At 28.0% G+C, this 19,731-nt stretch overlaps 1 protein-coding gene across 3 annotated transcripts in view; it reads right to left on the bottom strand.

Annotated features, from left to right (window-relative positions):
• Nucleotides 1–19,006, bottom strand: part of LOC136974308 (uncharacterized) — a 290,946-nt gene extending 271,940 nt beyond the window's left edge. For 2 of the 3 annotated variants that reach the window (XR_010880624.1, XM_067269149.1), the window contains exon 1: nucleotides 17,961–18,175. The gene's annotated coding sequence lies outside the window, so the exon portion shown is untranslated. Of the gene's footprint in view, nucleotides 1–17,960; nucleotides 18,176–18,917 lie in introns of those variants that run through there. The other variant, XM_067269150.1, reaches the window with a different exon arrangement.
• Nucleotides 19,007–19,731: the final 725 nt, after the last annotated feature.

The following is a 19,731-nucleotide window of genomic DNA, read 5'->3' as shown; positions in this document are numbered from 1 at the left end:
CCATTCGATAAAACCTCACAATAAAACTAATCTTATCTTTCTTACATTTTATTTAATAATAGGGAAAATGACTTTCGTACTAAAAAAATCTGCAATGAATAAATTTTACTCTTGAAAAATAAACGTTCTGATCAGTTTTTTGAAAAAAATAATATTATATATTGAAAGGACTTTTTCATATTTGATATTTGTATGGGTTAATATTAATTCTTTAACTAGAAATCTAGTTAAATCTAGAAATTACAAATCATCATTCCAATGCCGTCATTAACGTTGTCTTGGTAACCAATTTCCATGCTTTATAAGCTAATCCACATGTGTTTGTCACCACGAACCTATCTGGAGATAGGAGATATTACAGAAATTGAGCTTCCCTATAATAAATCCCCCAAAAAACCTGGAAGAAATAGGAAAGAGGAAATAGCTTGGCACGTTACATTTTACTTCGAGATTGTTAAATAATTCTGTAAATTCAACGTCAAATTTACACGTAAGATTGGATTAGGGCCTCATTTTAAATGGCTACGTTAGAGACGACTTGATTTAAATGTGTTTTTTATGATAATTTTCGAGGGGGAACTCTTCGATGTGTCGGTTTAAAAGCCCACGTATATAATAATGCAATATTTTTTCAAAAACTTCATTAAGAAAATAAATTTCTAATTAAATTAGAACTTTTTACAGCATAGAAAAATTCAAATTTAGTTCATTTAAAGAACAATCTAATTACCAATACACTTTTTACTTAAAGCTTTAAATACAAACTACTTTTTTTACCGATGTAGAGAAATATAATATATATATATATATGATAAAGAAAATAAATTGGCTACTGCAGTGAGTAATATGAGATACAAGAATTTCTACAGTTTCTTGAATGAAACAAGAGAAAAACAAAAAGAACATAAACTAAAATTCTAAATTCAATAACGATAGTATTCAATTATTCCACGATTTGTAATTTTTTCCCCTCTCAAAAAACTGAAAATAATATTACTTGTAACTTTTGTTTTTCTATCTTTATATTTAAATTCAGAAAACTGCAACATTGAGATCACGTACATCTGTATCGTATGTTTGGAAAAAGAAAGTAAGAAAAACAATATTTCTGCCAGTGATTTATTATTTTTTTAAATTTTCGATTAAAATTTATGACAAGTTCTTATTTCCCCTTATATTAACCGTTCCTATTCTCAACGTAGCTCATTTGTACTCATTTGTTATCATATTCTTTCCATAATGCATCGCAGTTATTTTCTACGATTACGTTTAAATTGTTTCCTCGTTGAAATATTGCAAATAATAATAGCAAATACAATAGAAAACGACGGTTTCCTTTTATTATTATTGTAAAAATGCGAATTTAAATATATTTTCGTAGTTTTGGCTAGACTATGTCGTTAGTAAAAACATCCGTAATGCTGAAAAACAGTTTATTTTAGTAAATAAAAGAAAATGGAAGAAGATCAACCGAGTTAAAAAAATATCCCAATTATATAATTTTCCCTTCTAGATGATTTCGTGAAATTTTTTATGTTGTTTCTTCATTGAAAATTTTATTTATTAACAAAAAACTTAGGTTTTTGTTTCTTTTTTCCTACTTGTTTCAAAAACTACTTTTCTTAATAAAAGTTATTCACGTGAAATTCCATAATTAAGCGCTTTTTTCATACTTAAATAATTCTTTGTAAAAATATTTTTTATTTAAATTCTGAAAATAAACCAGCAATTATTTTATTGTGACATGGTTACAATGCCGGGTTGCAATTTTTACTCATATTTTTAATTTATTTCATTTAAAATATATGCTCTCCACCTCAAATTAGTAGTCTTGCCCCTGTAAATCATACTATTCCTATTAGGAACAGAGTCGTGCCTATCATCTATCTAATTCCTTTCAAGAGGAAATTTTGAATTGAAATAACATGACTTCAATTTGTACATAGTTAACCAAGACCTGCTATAGTTAATCAGGACTTTCATCTAACTGAATTCTCGAGATTAGAAAAGGAGAGACAAACAGGCAGTGGGAATTTATAGGTCTAAAATTTTTTCAAATTGCTTTAATCTGTTATTTTTAAAACAAATTTAAATATAAAATGTATATGTATATATTTTTTTAAATTTATAAATTATAGAACCTAAATAAATTCAGTATCGAGTAACTATACTACGACACATTATATATCGATTTTTAGAAGCAGTTTCTTCGCCATTTACATAAATTTTCAACCCGTAAATTACGTATTTTTCAAACCATTTTTAACGTTATATTTTTGTAAATTATATAATTTTTTAACTCTAGATTACGTATCATTAAATGTCAGCGTGTATATTTTTTTGTCCATTAGACAGATTAATACGAAAAAGATTACATACAACGCGTTTAAAATACGTAATTTACGGGTTTTAAGATATGCAAATAATATATTTTAGACCCTGTTTTGCACCATACTGATAAATTACATGGGTTTTTCAATTCATAATTCGTAAATTTTTTTTATCTAAGTGTAAGGCTTTACTACATAGAGAAGCTTTTTACTAAGGAGCGTGCCAAAGCTTCTCTACGTAAACAAACCTAAAATTTGGTAAGCAGAAACATTTTAAAAACATTGGCCCGCGTATAGTAGGAGAGAATTTCGATTTATTTAGAGAGAAGTTCAAATTCTTGGTCTCTATATTAAATACGATACTTTCGGGTGTCCATTAAAGCGCAGTAAAGTAACGGATTAGCAACCATCGTTCATTAAACTTAAAAGGCAATTAGGACGAAACCAATCCGTCAAGAAATCTAGAATTTAATCCACTATAGGTAGAAAACAAACATTTCTAACTAATCCTTTCGTTAAGAATCGCTTGAATGTAAGTTGGAAAGGTTTATCAAAACTTTCATCTTTAATCTACTAACTAATTATTGCTATAAACAATAACAACATCGGTCATAATTTAAGATACGTACACTAAAAAGAAAAAATCCAGCAACAAGTCGCTTAACTTCCCCGGGTAGCATTTGATAGCGCCACTGTTACGATATTTTATCCAAAAAAACTTTTTATATTTTTAACTACTATAAAATGGCAAAAAGCTTAATTTTCAAAGTAAGGAATGGTTTTATAAAAAAAATTGTAAATGCTAATAACCAATAAATTGTTAGTAAGTCCGACTCTACTGGAGATAGACAACACCCTTTATCTCCCACCCCTCAAACTTTAACCACCAAAATTTAATAGCATTGATCCTCCTAATACATAATCCTCCCTCCAAAATTTCAGAAATTTTCGATAAAAAGCACGGGCGTTATTAAGCTTTAAAGAGGTTGAACAAAATCGTGCCCCCATACACACATACAAAAATCGTCCATATATACAGAAGAAATCTCCGAATTTTTTGCATTTTTGGACGTTTCGAGGTGTCCCGAGTCCAAAAATGTAAAAATCTTGGGAGTCATTTTTTGACCGATCCCCATACTTTCCCTCTGTTATGGTATAACATCCGGAAAAGTAAAAACTAGATTTTTAGCCGAGCTGATCGTCGATACCATTTCGCATAGAAGAAATTCACTTCAGAAGTGCCGTGAAAACTCGACAAATTCAAAAATGATCAAAAATACTACTTCTAAAAAGATTAAAGAACAAAAATAAACAATCAGAATTATCGGAGTTAGCCAAAGCTTTAGAAAATTCGAAAAATTATAGGATAATACTTTCCCGTATAATCTGAAAATATACGACTCGTAAGTTTTCCTTTTGAAAAGATAAAAAAGTAACCGAATTTTAAGCTGTAAAGTAATGATTTCACCAACAAAAATGAGGGGAAAGAAATGTATGAGTTATATTTATCAGTAATGTGGAAAACTATACAACAAAAACCTTTTAAAATTTCTCATAATTATTGTTGAAATATGGTCTCGATTCATTTCTACGAATGACTAAAATATAATTGGGTTGCAATTTGAAAAAATTGTAGACCTACAAATTCCAACTGTCTTCAGTCAGATGTCTGTTCCACCTTCCTTAATCTCGAGAACGAAGTTAGATAGATAAAAGTCAAAACAAAGTATAGAAAGATTTGGGGCAGGAAGTCCCGATTAACTATATACGAAATTTGGATCTAGACCGGAAGTCACGCGAATTCAATTCAAAAATTTCCCGCGAAAGGAATTAGATAGATGACTGTCACGGCTCCATTGATAGCAGGAAGAGTATGATTTATAGGGGCAGGACACTACTAATTTGAGATGGAGAGCATATAATTTAAATTATGATTAAAAATTGCAGCCAGACATAGTGACGATGTCACAATAAATAGTTGTTTGTTAAATTGAAGATTCCATTTTTAATTTTACGTTCGTTCCTTATGAAAAAAAGAGGAAAATCGAATTCAGATTTCAGGTGTCCAAACTAAATCCAATCGACGTTTAGAGTACTTGATTCCGACACGATACATAATGTAAATAACACTGCGGATTAATTTGTTACGCATGAAAGATGGAGTAGTTACGTGTAATTAGTCGATAGAAGGTCAAATATGACTGGTTTAATTACAAACGCATCTATCTGTCGGCCCAGGAGAGATGAATTTCCTCCGTTGTTTATATAAATTCCTAATAATCTTTATTAGAAAATACATAAACATTGAGTAATCGAAAGAATTTTTAAGTTAAAAGGAACAAACGGCAAGATGTCATTGCGAGTCGAAGGTATCTTCCGAGACATCTGCAAACATTTATCGTCACCGCTACGGAACAATGAATGGGCTCTTTGCGTGTCGTCATGGTAACGGGAGGGAGGAAATTGTTGCAGTCGCGTATCTGCAGATTAGACTAACCGAGATTGCTAATTGTAAAAAATCACTTACGCGTGCTTTTTAACATACACTCGAAGATTTTTTTTAATATGATAAGTGTAAAGTGTACACTCCAAACTAGACTAGTTAAAACATATGTCAGAGGGATTGATACTTCAATTACAAACTTCCACACCTAATCTAATGCTTGCGTATTTTATTTTTTAAATCAATTAATCAATTTTTCTCTAGTAACATAAATATATATTTTACATTTTAAAAACTGGTTCCGTTATTTAAGTATTTATAAAATTCAATAAATAATTGAAATTTTAAATTTATTCAAATTCAAAACAAAATGCGGTTTACATTTAAAAATAACTTTAAAAATATATATATATATATATATATATTTAAAATTAAACCTATTTCTATAGGGTTATGCCCTAAACATGAATGGATAAAATCGAAATAAAATGTATAGAATAACCCAGTTGTACTGTAGAATTTAATCCAATAACTATAGAAAAAAGTGCACGGAATAACCCTATAACTGTAAAACCCAAAGCAATAATAGGGCTGCAATATGAAAAAGCTGTAGACCTATAAATTTTCATTGTCGTCCGTTTGCCTGTCCTTTCTTAATTTTGAAAATGATGTTTCATAGATAAAAACCGAGACCGGACATGGAAACCTTGGGAGTAGCAGATCCCGATTAATTATATGCGAATTTCCGGTTTTCAACGGAAGTCACGTTATTTCAATTCAAATATTTTCTCTCGAAAGGTGCTAGTTAAATAGATGACCTTCACGACTCTATTGCTAACAGGAAAAGTATGATTACAGGGGAAGCCACTACTAATTTGGGGTGGAAAGCATATATTTTAAATGAAATAAATTAAAAATTGCAGCCCGGCATTGTGAACATGTCACAATAAATAATTGCTCGTTGTATTTAGAAATTACTATACCTTCTTAAAAGCAACTTTCACTTGATTATCGGGTTAACATTCTTTTTTTATTATTAAAATATTTCAAATTTTAAATTAATGATAATCTTCGATTTCTTGTTGATGCTTGAAAGACCTGATCGATATCTCAGTTCTGACGTCTTATCAACTGTTCCTCTGTAATATAACCTATCATTTATCGATTCTTACATTCTTTCTATATATTTTTATCCTTATCGACTTTAATTTTTTTTTAAATTCCAACAAAAAAATATATACACATTTAATTTAATTTTTAACAAATAGCTTTAAATACACCCTTAAAACACACCTTAAAACGAAAATGACGAATCTATACACAGTCAAACCTGTGAATAACGGCCACTGACGGGATCATAAAACACGGCCGTTGTTTGAAGGTTATTTTGTATGCAATTTTACTCGAAAATAAATAAATTCCTGAAAAAAATGGCCGCTGTTGCGAGTTCGATTGTATTATAGAAGCTTTTAAATTGTAAATGTTTTTAATACATTAAGCGGATCTATAAAGTAAAAAGAAAAGAAAAATTTCTGTAAGATAAGAGAATTATGATTATAATTTTAAACGAATAACCTCTTAAAATACATCACGACATTAAAAAATTTGCATATTTATATTCTAAAAAGTCATTAATTCTAAGTAAATTATTACTTTTATCCCTTTATTTCCTGACTTTATATATATATATATATATATATATATATTTCTCAAAATAAAATTTTGTAAAAAAATATCTATTTTAAGAAAAATATTTCGATCCAGTTTCCAACCAAACTTTAAAAAAAATATATATTTCACATTTAATCCAAGCAAAAAAAGACACTCTTATACAATTTAAAGAAGTTTAACGGGAAAAAATTTTTTAAATTAATATTTTCTTTAAAATTAAGTAAATTTTAAATAAGTTTTAAAACAAATTTACTGTAAAAATCCGAAATTCTTTTTCTAAAAACAAACTTGATGTTGATCCGAACTATTCTCTATTAAAAATATATATATACATATTCAAACCTCTAAACAACGACCATTTAAGGGAATACGAAAAATTACCCTCGTTCGGAGGTAACCGTTATTTGGAGGTTCCTTTGTATTTATTTTTGTTTAAAAAGAAGTTCCCGGAAAATGGCAGCTGTTTGCAGGTTCTACTGTATTTAGGATGTAATGATAATGTAACATGTAAACAGAACTATTATTACACTATATATAAAATCAAATTTTAAAAAATATATTAATGCTATAGAAGCATTTATAAGTACTAAAAAGTAGGGGGAAAAGGTGAAGTTTCGAAGAGACAAAAACACTTTTTGGTTCCTTCGTTTTCATAATAAATTATGTTTAAGTAAAAAATAAAAAATAAAAAAAATTCAAATGAAATTTTGTCTGGATGTGAAGAGCTGTTTATTATGACAAGTGCAGCGTCCATGATTGTATTATTTCTTTAAACTAACAAGAAGACGTGGCTACTTTTAGGAACTACTTATTGTTTCCATTAGGCGCTTAATACATGCATTAAGGATAACAAGATTAGAAATTTGGAATCGCAATTCATTTAGCCTATTAAATCCACTTTGTAGCAAAGTTTTGCTTGAAAAATTACATTGTTACAGCTAAAACACAATACGGTCGAACCTCCGAAAGACGGCCAAAAACAAAAAGAAAGAAAAAAAACAAAAATTCCAGTAGAGTTGCTTAACTTTCTCGACAGCATTTACTGGCGCCATCTGTAACGATATTTTACTAAAAGGAACTTGTATATTTTTAAGTATTTGAGGGTTGGAGTGGGTTTTATAAAAAAATAAATTGTAAATGCTAATAATCAGTAAAATCGTCATTAAGTCTGACCCTACTCGAGATATGACACGTGACCCTCTTTATCTCCTCGCCCCCTCGATCTTTAACCACCAAAATTTAATAGCGTCAATCCTCCTAATAAAACAAACCTCCCTGAAACGTTCCTGGAAAAATGACTGCCGTGTACAGGTGTTCGTTGTTAGAGGTTCGACCGTATATGTATATAACAATGCAACTACGTTGAAAATTATGCTGATTTTGGGTTCGAGTTTTTTTAATATCGTTATTATAAAATTAAGTTTTACTTGCTACATTTATTCGTGTTGTTAACGAGAATTTCATTTATAAATATACAATTTTATAAAATATTATACGAAACAATAACCGACAACTCGTATTATTAAATTCAAACATAATACTATATAAATAAATAACAACTAACCCGTTAGAAAGCTATTTGTGTATTCTTTTATGCAAATTATTTTGCTAAAATTTCACGTATTTAAAGCCAAATTTATTATCGGTACACCTACATTATGTATAGAACAATATTTAGATGGATTCGTATATAAGTTATTTTCTATAATATTTTGTTTTCTATCTATATTTTAGTTAAATTTCTTGTAATAAATTAAAATCTTTAAATTTCTAACACATTTTTTCCATTATATAAATCTAATATCATCAATATTTTATTGTTTTCTACCTATTAAAGTAAGAAAAATCTGTAGAAAATCGATGCATACAGCGACAGATTTTCCTCTGAAAATTACAAAATGGCGAAGAACAAAGAAGTGTAATCCCTGCGGAACGTAAAACAACCTCTGTAAATTGATAATTACGACTTATCAAAAATATAAATTAAGCAAAAACTTTAACATAAAATGCTTTTTAATTACGTAGTAAAATAATTCCGACCGCAACAATACAAAAGTCATTGAAAGGAAAGGAGAAAAATTGATATAAATTATACTTTTTAAATGAATTTAGAAGAAGCAATCTGCATAAAACCTAAGAGAAAGGTCACTGGTAGCCATTCGCAATGTGAAAAATGATCTAAATTGGTGACTGTCTTAATGACTAGCGAGTCCAGTCCAATAATTGGTATCACAGAAATAGTTATCCATTTATCTAACTATTATCGTTCATGCACGGGTTTAAATTTATTCAATTGATCCGCTGTTAATTGTAATTTTTTCATTTAATGATAACTAAATATATATATATATATATATAATATATATATTATATTATATATATATATATATATATAGTTTATTTAAGGAGTTAAGAAGGATGATATTAGTAAAAATAGTTTTCACACTTTTCATATTTATTCTCGACATCTTTAAGTTTTGAATTATGTTCTTTGAAAGTCTACTCGAGTATTAGAATTGGTGGATTTTATTCTCCCCCCAGACGGATTACTAGAAGCAAAGACCAATAATAACGTGGAAAGTGCAGAAGGTACGCAATCTGTTTGCCCCCTTAGGCTGAACGGATAGCAATTGCGCGACTGTCATCAGAAATTGACGTCATGTTACGTCATATTAGTAGCGAGAAATGGATAAATATTGATATTAAGAGTTATGCAGGTAAAGTTAAAGATGCGACTTTTCAAAAAGCATAGGTACAGTAGAGTACATTCGTGTATATATAAAAGCTAGATAAGATGCGAGATTGCTAGAGAACTTATCTGCAAATATTGTATTAAGCAAAAAAATGTACTTGATTTATTAATAAATTAATTTATGGCGGTAGAGTAGACCTTATTATTCATTTTTTTATGTTAAGGAACCGCGAGTAGAGAGGGGAGAGAAGAAAAAAAAATAGAGCATTAAAGACATAAATCAATTGATGCGATTCTTCTTCAAAAATGATGCTTCAACGTTTGGCAAAAATTGCCATTTCGAGACAATTTCGAATAAAATAGATGGTGATTTATAAAGGAATACAATGACACAAATCTTGTTTAGATTCATAAATTTCATCCAAAAGATCCTTTTATGAGACGAAAAATAAAATAAAAAAGTTGTAACACTACAAATTTTCTACGTTTAATTCTTCCGACAAGAGTTAAATAGGGATCAAAAGATTCACTTTTATTGTTTTTTCTATCGTCAAATTTAATTTATTACATTCGAACCGAAAAAAATAGTTTAAATGAATTTCAATGCTTAAGAGTATTATATTTCCACACTTAACATGCATATAATTAAATGATTTTTGATGTAGGTTAATTGCAAAAAATGCACACTTTTTACTTTTAATTTTATATAATTTTGGCTTTATTTTTAATGAAATAATCATTATTTCGCGTCTATTAAGTATCTTAATAGACGAAATTTTGCTTTAATTAAATAGTATAATTGAAATTAATATTTAAATCACAGGAATTTTGTTCCAATCCAAAAACTTGAATTCATGGACAGACTCTGTAACAGACATCGAAATCAACGGATTTTCCGCCATTTTTTCTTATTTAAGGTGAAAAATGAAGAAATATAAATGATATTCGTATTTTTAAAGTTTTATTTCTTTTAAATGAATAATCGACTTTTAAAATTATTGCCATTTTATTACGCGTGTGACGTATTTTGTTTCGCATCACTGAAATAATTCTATCTATACCGTAAGAAGTATCACTCAGTTTGAAGATCCGCTTCGTTTGCAGAGCGGAAATTTTTCCGGATGGACCCACACGATTTTATATAAATAGCTAAATAATAAAGGGCCAAAAAAGCTTGGATCTTTAAGAAAAAAAAGGGGAAAAAGTGAACAGAGATCCTTATAAGGATCAATTAATAATAATCTATTTTATACGGATTAGTTTCCAGAGCCATAAAAAGGACAAATAAGTGTCATCAAAGTATTTGATATAAATCTTAAAATTTCATATTTTTTAAAAATTAAATGGCATTTTTAATGGGGTTCAATTAAACCCGTTTGTTACTTTCCCGGTTGTTATATATAACAGAGGAAAAGTATGGCAATAGGTCAAAAAATAACCTCCCAAAAAATTTTACATTTTTGGACTCGGGTGACTTTCAAACGTAGAGAAATGCAAAATAAAAAATAAATAAATACGGGGTTTTTTTATGTATGGATGGATGGATGTTTGCTTGTGTGTAAGGGGGTACGATTTTGTTCAACCTCTTTAAAGCTTAATAACGCCCGTGCTTTTTATCGAAAATTTCTGAAATTTTGCAGAGAGTATTATGTATTAGGAGGATCAATGCTATTAAATTTTGGCGGTTAAAGGTCGAGGGTGGGGAGATAAAGGGTGTTGTCTGTCATATCTCCAGTATGGTCGGAATTACTGACAATTTTATTCGTTATTAGCATTTACAATTTTTTCTTTTTATAAAACCCATTCCTATTCTCAAAACTAAGCTTTTTGCCATTTTATAATAATAAAAATATAAAAAGTTCTATTTAATAAACTATCGTAACGGATGGTGACACCAAATGTTGCCGGGAAAGTAAAGCAACTCGTTTGTTGGATTTTTTCCGTTATTACTCCGCACCAATTGCAAATCTATTTTGGAACATGTATTTAATATAGGTCGAATCAATTACGGAAATGAATTTAATATTAAATGCTTTTATGAAATGTAGGTATATTAACGATACTATTCAAATATATATATATATATTCGCTCCTTCGGATAGACATTTAGGCATTAGAATGGTTTAATGTCGTTAATTTCGATACGAAAAATTAATTACCGAGAGCATTTATGATTAAACCAGTTGAACAATTTTAAGGTTAAACGAGCAATTATTTATTGTGACATGGTTACAATGCCGGGTTGCAATTTTTAATCATATTTTAATTTATTTCATTTAAAATATATGCTCTCCACCTCAAATTACTTGTGTCTTCCCCTCTATATTGTACTTTTCCCGTTAGCAATAGAGTCGTGCCAGTCATTTATCAAACTTCTTTTGGGGGAAACGTTTCGAATTGAAATCACGTAACTTCCGGTAAAGACCGGAAATAAATGTATAGTTAATCGGGACCCGCTACCCCTATGCTTTCTATATCTGGTCATGCTTTTCATGTATATAACTACATTCTTCAGTTTAACGAAGGACAGACAGACAGTGGGAATGTATAGATCTACAGTTTTTTCAAATTACAGCCCCATTAAGCCTTACATTTTAAAAAGACTGAACTTATAAACAATCTATCGTAATGTTAATATGCCGTATTTAATATGTTTTTTCCGAGAAATACTTTCTGTAAACGGGGTACGCATTATACTCCGGAAAATACGGTACGTTCTTTTAAATCTAAAGTTTTTTTAAAAAATCGAACTTTTCTAAATTCTACCACCATTTAAAATTTTATTCTAAAAAAACTGAATGTACGTTAAATTATTTTTCGAAATTTATTTAAAGAAATAATTACAATATCACACGCAACCTTTACGATAATAGATAAGATACAGATCGAGGAATAACGTTTTTTTCTTCTGATGATAATCACCTAAACAAACTTCACTCGTCGATTCTATTTCCTTTCCAGTCAGATAGGACGGTGAAGTAGAGACGAGTTAATCGAGTCCCCCCTCCCCGAAAAAATTATCAATTAGATTCATCTATGGACAAAGATAAGCGATAATAATTAAACCGTCGATCAATAATCCCGATTTTTTTTACATAAAGGTGACTTAATACATTTTAAACAAATTTTATTTTTAAATTTATAGGTTCTTTAATACAAGACGGATCTTTCTTACGTAGAAGAAACTCTTCAAGTTCTTATTTTGCACGTTATGGGATTATAGTAAAGGAAGATGGAGTGGCGAATGTAAAAAAACTGTCGGTTCGATCGAACTAAGAAAGACTCTACCAGCTTAGAAAAACGAAAAAGTCGTTATATATAACTAGAAAAAGGGAAAGAATTTTCTTAAATTCCAATTTGAAAATAATTTTCATGCTGGATATTATTAAAGAAGATATTGCAAAACAGAATTCCCGTAATTAATATATATATATATATATATGAATAAAAATAGCTTATTTCTGAAAAAATAAATTTATATGTTTCATTTATATGCAACAATTCTTGTAGAATTTTATGCATATAAATGAAATTGTTTACGCCAAGATCTCGAGTTTAATTTCCTGTAGAGGAAATTCATTAATAAAGAAGTAATCTCCAGCGAGTTTTTACTCTTCCGGGATGATATTTTTCTGATTATAAAAGTTATACTCGCTTTTATATTAAATTGTTAGTAAATGGTTTAGATTGTGCGTTAGGTTAAAAAGTACGTATGAATTTTATCTAATATATACTGGTTTCACTACATTTTTTTAATATTCGAATGATCCTGAGACGATAACAACTGTTATAATTAATTATATAATATGTCATTGGAAAGAATAGTTTCTACAACAGAAAGTCGTATTCGATCGGTCGTAGTCGTATTCTAGAACAGTCGTATTCGATTATCGAAAGGATGAAAGTGCATGATTTATACATTTATATATAGAAGATTGAAAAGATTATAGAAACATGTGGATGTAAAGTGAAAAATAGCGCATTTAAAGAATTATTTTGTAGCATTTTATAATTAAAATTAAGCACTTGAACTGAATTCCTATTTTGATATTACGCGACAATCAATTATTCTTTGTATTTCGAGAATAACATTTAAATTATAACTTAAAACATTAAAATCTGTAATATAAATATAAAATATTTTCGAGTGAAACGTTAAATAATATATAAATTATTTAACAAGTAAATTTTCTTTCTTTTTATTTGTTCAGTTCTTCGACATTCGATAAAAATATACTGTTTAACTAATAAAAGAATTCAAAAATAAAGAAAAATTCTCGTTATAAGTGGAAAAAATTGAATTCTAAAGAACCCTTAATCATTAAAATAGAGGGTAAATGTTCGGTGCAGTTAATGTAGCAGCGCGAACTAATGTCACTAAGCTCTTATTGAACGGCTCCTTAATGAGATATTCCCGCATTCCCTACAGTTCCCCTACAGATTAATCAGTAGACAAAAATTGATCGCAATTAAAGCATTAATGACCGATCGATTAATAGTTACGATCGTAATTACCATAATCCCGATTAACCCGAAACGACTTACTTCTAACGATATCGATCGATCGCAATCGTAACTATATACCTATATGCATATTGAACAGGCGATAAAATCGTTTGCGCAAACATTTATAAGGTGATAAAATAAATAAATAAAAATCACTCGTATCAAATAAAGTGACACGAACACGCCACGTAAATATATCATTGGATAATCTAGCAATCCACTCTCTAACCGGCGTAGAAATTTTGCAATTCCGAACCTCTAGATCAATTATCTACGAGATTAAATTGAAAAGTATTTTATTAAACTATTAAAAATTCTATCTAATTTACTTTTTATCACTTCTATATCATAGAAATTGATTTTTTCTTCCTCGATATCCTTATTACTAGAAGTGCAGAATTCCAAGAGGTAATAAAAATTGGAGAGAAATATGTTTGCCATCCGTCTGACACACACAAATCTTGCAAGAATTATGTTACGACGATGATAATGTCTTCGTGACTTAGAACAGAGACATTTTCCACCGTTATATCAGTTGAAAAGTCGTTATTAGAATTTTTATTTTTCTTTCCTAATATCAAAACTCGTAAGGGAAAACCCCTCCTCTACTAATTTCCCAAAAAGAACTTAAACAATTTGCTACGTTCTGTGTCGGTATACGGATACGGATTATTGCAACTAGTACGAAAGAAACTAAATTTTTTTTAATTAGTAGACCTGTCCGTTAGGAAAAAACTAATTACAAGAAAACAAAATAATGCGATTCTTCCGTAGAACTTACCACCACTAGAAACTAAATTGCGATTAGTAATCTATCTAATCGGCATTTACAGAAATAGAAAGGTAGATCAAATGGAAAAATAATGGTAACGAGCAATTATTTAATCAACGGGTTGCAATTTTTAATCATATTTTTAATTTATTCGATTTAAAATATGCGTTCTCCATCTCAAATTACTAGTGTCTTTCCCCTGTAAATCATACTTTTCCTGTTAGCAATGGAGTGCCGGTCATCTAACTCCTTTAGGGTGAAAATTTTTGAATTGAAATAACGTGAAAAGTAACGCTTTGAATTTCGATATTAGTTTTAATATCGAAATTCAAAGCGTTACTTTTCACGTTAGTTTTAATATCGAAATTGGAAGTAAATTGAAACGATTAATGGAGTTAAATTAATCAAAATTCATTATAACAGTTAAAAAATTCAAGAACGAAACTTGATAGCGTGATTTGCTTATTATCAGCGTATAAACAACCATACAGACTGCGTGTAAGTATCGAATTGAGCCATCTTTTGCTGTCGCTTGATGTTCTTTCCCGTCTTTCAATAGAGCAAAGCAATTGCTACCGCAATATTTTCTTCTGTAACAGGATGTGGATTCAATCACCACCTGATAAACTGCCGTTCAAATCTACTACCATGCAGCTATTTATTACATATGTTTGAGAGCTAATCAAGACTCGCGTTACAATTATCTCATTTATACGTCATAGGGAGATATAACTGTAAAAGTAGATAGAGAACACAAGGAATAAATCTTGCATCCGCTTTTAAACGATAATTCAAATTAAATTTAAGATTTTTATTAATTTTTTAAAAAATGTTTCCCGATGCAGCCATAGCTATTAACTTGATAAAAAGGCAAAAACAAAATAAAATATTTCGCATTAAAGTCTAATGTTCTCGTAACTTATTAAGATAAGAAACGAATAAAAATGTAGATGTAACATTATGATATTTTCATTTTTGTAGGCTTATCAATAAAAGGGTATAATTTAATATTCAAAATAGATAACTGAATTCTTTCAAGACGTAGGCTAAAATAAATTCAAATTGGAAGAATTTTATTAAATTACTAATTTTATAATCATTTTATAATCATTTAAACAAGTAAATATATTTTTTAAGTCAGAAAATAACTGTTTATTACATAGATTTTCTTTCTTACTCTTAGAATACATCAAAAATAAAGTTACAAAAGCTAAAATATTCAAATATGTAAATTGAATATTCATATAAAAGTATCTGTACGACTCAGGAATCGGTTAAATACATATAAACTTGTTACTTAGCAAATATATTGAATAATAAGCATACAAATATTGCATATCTATGTATATGCGAGTGCCAGTAAACTCTCTACGCTTATATTTACAGTGAAATCTTTTTTAAATTATTTATTTTAAAATTTTAATGTAATAAAAAAGTAACTGTAATGTTTTTATTAATCAAAAGCATTAAAGAAATGATTAAATTTAAATGATATCTGTGAAAAATATAGAAAACGTCTTTCATTAATTTTTCAACAAAGCTTAAAAATTAAAATATATTTAAATACAGGTATTTTACAAGATTAATAATTTAAAATACAGAATTTATTCTGTATTTGAAAAATTTCAGTTAAATGAGATTCTGTTTCTATATTTAAAAAGTTTTAAAATAATTTAAATATTTATAATAAAACATTTAAAATTAAAAAAAAATCATAAGAATTGCATATTAATATTTAAAAGTATTATATTCACTTAGGTTAAATTATAGAATTTAAGTTATTTGTTTTGCCACTAACATTAATGTCTTAACAATAAAATAAAGATAATGCAAATGAATTTGAAGCTCAATATGTATTCTAAAAATGATTCCTATATTATGCAATCCATGCATTTATCGTATTATTTATGACTCATCCTAACTGTACTAATGATTTTTGACTTGTCTGCCTGTCTGTCTGTCTGTCTGTCTCTCCTCCCTTAAGCTCGAGAACAGAGTTAGGTAGGTGAAAATCAAGACCAGATATGGAAAGCTTAGGAACAGGAGGCTCCGATTAATTAGATACGAACTTCTGACAACAATAGGAAATTCCGGGAGTTCAATTCAAATATTTCCCCCAAAAGGAGTTAGATAGATCACCGGTATGACTCGCTAGCAGGAAAAGTATGATATATAGAGGCAAGACACTACTAATTTGAGGGGTGGAGAGCATATATTTTAAATGAAAAAATTAAAAATAGCAACCCAGCATTGTGAAGTTGTCACGATATTGCTCGTTTATTTTTTATAACCTCTTCTATAGGATCGTTTTAGTATTTTGTCACAAGGTAGCAGGCTACTACTAGACACTAAATTAAGATTTCAATAAATGTCGATTTAAATATTATATATAAAAAAGGCCTTATTAATTATGAGTCTAATTGTAAGTTCATTATATTTTCTTTTTTTATTCCGTCATGATTAATATTACCATAAATCCAAAACAGTAAGCTTGTTACAATGATAAATATTTCGTCTTAAATTTCATTACAGACTTAATCATAAGCAGGTTTTATATACAGTATATACTGTATAGTACATATATAGTACATATGTAACTAGATAATATATATCAATATAATGATTACGATATAATGTAAATTAAGATATAAGAGATGAGAAAAACCATCGTTTTTATTTTCATTATATATTTTCATTCTTAAAAATCAATAAATACGTTTTGGGGGTGTTTTTAGGATGTTTAATAACTCATTTCCTATTGATATCATCATTATAGATCCATATTATTATTTAAAATTATAAAAAAGTTCGTCAAATTAACTTAAAATTTTGAATAAATAAACTTTCATCATCGTCATCATCATCATCCTTATCTTAAAAACATAAAATTAAAGAATATATATGTATATATAATTTATAAACTAATATAAATATTTAATAACTAAAAAACACTATCTACAATTATTATACGTTTGTAAATATTTAAATAATTAAATATTTAAAACATATTTTAAAATAAATATTTAATTTCTCGTATTCTCAAACAATTTACTTTAAAAATGCAAACCATAAACCTTAAAAAAACTTTAATATTTAAAGAGATATTTATATATTTATTTAATAATAAATACAAGTTATTGACCATCAAAAGTTTTTATATATTAATACAACTTAAAGGCTTTAAAATATTTTTAAAAAAGAATTATAATCATTAATTATACCTTTTATTATTATTATTATTATTATTATTATTATTATTATTATTATTATTATTACATAAGAAAGAAAAAAATTTATAAAATAATGGTTATCAATTATTAAAAAAACTATGTATACAAAAAATATTTTTATTATTCCATTTTAGGAAGTTATTACTATTATTAAAGTGTTTATAAAAACATAAATAAATAATAATATAGAATAAAAAAGTGGGGATAAAGGTTGCTTGTGGATTCATTTTTTGATCATATATAAATAAAAAATAGATAAAGTTGATTTTAGTCGGTGCAGTAAACGAAGGGCATAAAATTTCAAAACGATTCTTACCATCATCTTTTGTATCTGTTGCCTGAATCAGAATTCTGCAAAGGATAAAACCGGATGCCCTGTTAAAGATGTTGTTGGCACTCTGCCAGAAAAGAGAAAAGACTCCGCCCAGAGATATGTAAATAATCAGAAGCACGCGAGCTTGCGCAGGTTAACTCCGCCCATTTTGGCACGCTTCCAAAAAGTGGGTCACCTGCATTCCAATTATAATTTTTTATTTTATTTTCTTCCCTTTAAAAACCGAAATATTTTAATAAAAATTAAACCGTAAAAAATAATAATAAAGTACAATTAATGGAAGGAAATGTTTAAATAATTTAATTTAATTTTTACTAAAATTTGATTATTTAAATTTTTTTGCCTTTATTTGTTAAATAAACAAATGCAATTGTTTATTATTTATAATAATATTTTATTGTTTTTATTATTAATTATCATAACCGAGTGACAAAGCTTGGGAGAAAGTTATTATTATTATTATTATTATTATTAAAGTTAATAAAATTTTGTTAAATAATTTTAAAAGTTATAAATTATTATTATCTTTTTTTATAAATTGGATTAATAGAATACATTAATTAAAATTTTATTCCGAAATTAGAAAATTTTTGCATTCCGGCAACATTTGATGTATTTTATTAAATATTTGTGATTGATTTAATTAATTTTACGTAATATCAAATAAATAAATGTAACCTGGAAATTAATAATGTACATACGATTAATTTTTAATCAAATTTGTTACTAGCCTTAGAAAATTTTAATATTTGAAATTTCGCTTTAAGTGTTGCCATATCTTCCCATATAAGCGCTACCTTCCGACAATAATCCGGAAAAATTTTCGAAAATTAATAAATGATCATAAAATAAAAATCCGTTTGCATCTATAATACGAATGAATTTCACAGTTTCGTTTCTACGCTTTCTCGTAATAGAATTAGTGTTTAAGATGCTTACGCTATTATAAATTCATCAAACCAATAGTAAAGGCCTTTTAATTCGGTGCCGATATCAATTAAGTTTTATTAGACTCCATCACGTTGCCATAGCGATTTAGCACGTTGCCATAGCAATTTAGCACGTTGCCAAATTCAATCCGATTAAATTCCCATTTGGCCAACCAAATTACCTTCAAATTTTTAGATAAATATTTATTTATTATTTCTTATTTCATATTTAAAATTAAAACTTTCGTAAAAATTTCTCAATTTCTTTCGCCTTTCTCAATTCATAACTATCGATCGATACGGGTTGAAAAACGCGAAAAAAAAAATCCGAAAATTTTGGCAACATTTTACGACGTTACAAATATATTGGAAATGCTAATATAAAGTCGTTATAACGAGGTTTGTACCGTTACCATTAATACGATATTGCTTTAGAAATAACGAAAATCGTAAAGAATATTCTTAATGATGTTTAATTCTTTCCTCTCTAACAAATCCTTGTCTTAGTAAACGTCCATAATACCCATTTCTCGTATATTTGGCAACAATTAAACAGCCAACATGAAATACAATATGCCCAAAAGTTAGTTAACCGTGTTATTTGCGAGCGATTCAGCAAATTTTTTAAAGAAATCAATGTCCAATCCATTTGCATCAATTACATGGCGTTTTGAACATGTAATTGATGCTAATTGATTGGCCGTTAAACAAATGTTGTGAATAAAAACCTTTTGTGTGTTTCCATTTTGTGTTTCTTGTTCTTCATGCGCCATTTTTCACCTAGTGGTAAAAATTCGAACTAAATGTTTTTTTTGCATTTTCCT

This window comes from Centruroides vittatus, unplaced genomic scaffold, assembly GCF_030686945.1.
Source record: "Centruroides vittatus isolate TY-2023 unplaced genomic scaffold, ASM3068694v2 contig_347, whole genome shotgun sequence".
In the NCBI taxonomy this organism is placed as follows: Eukaryota; Metazoa; Arthropoda; class Arachnida; order Scorpiones; family Buthidae; genus Centruroides; species Centruroides vittatus.
Note: the sequence above shows the minus strand (reverse complement) of the source record. Positions and strands in the feature narration are given on the sequence as shown.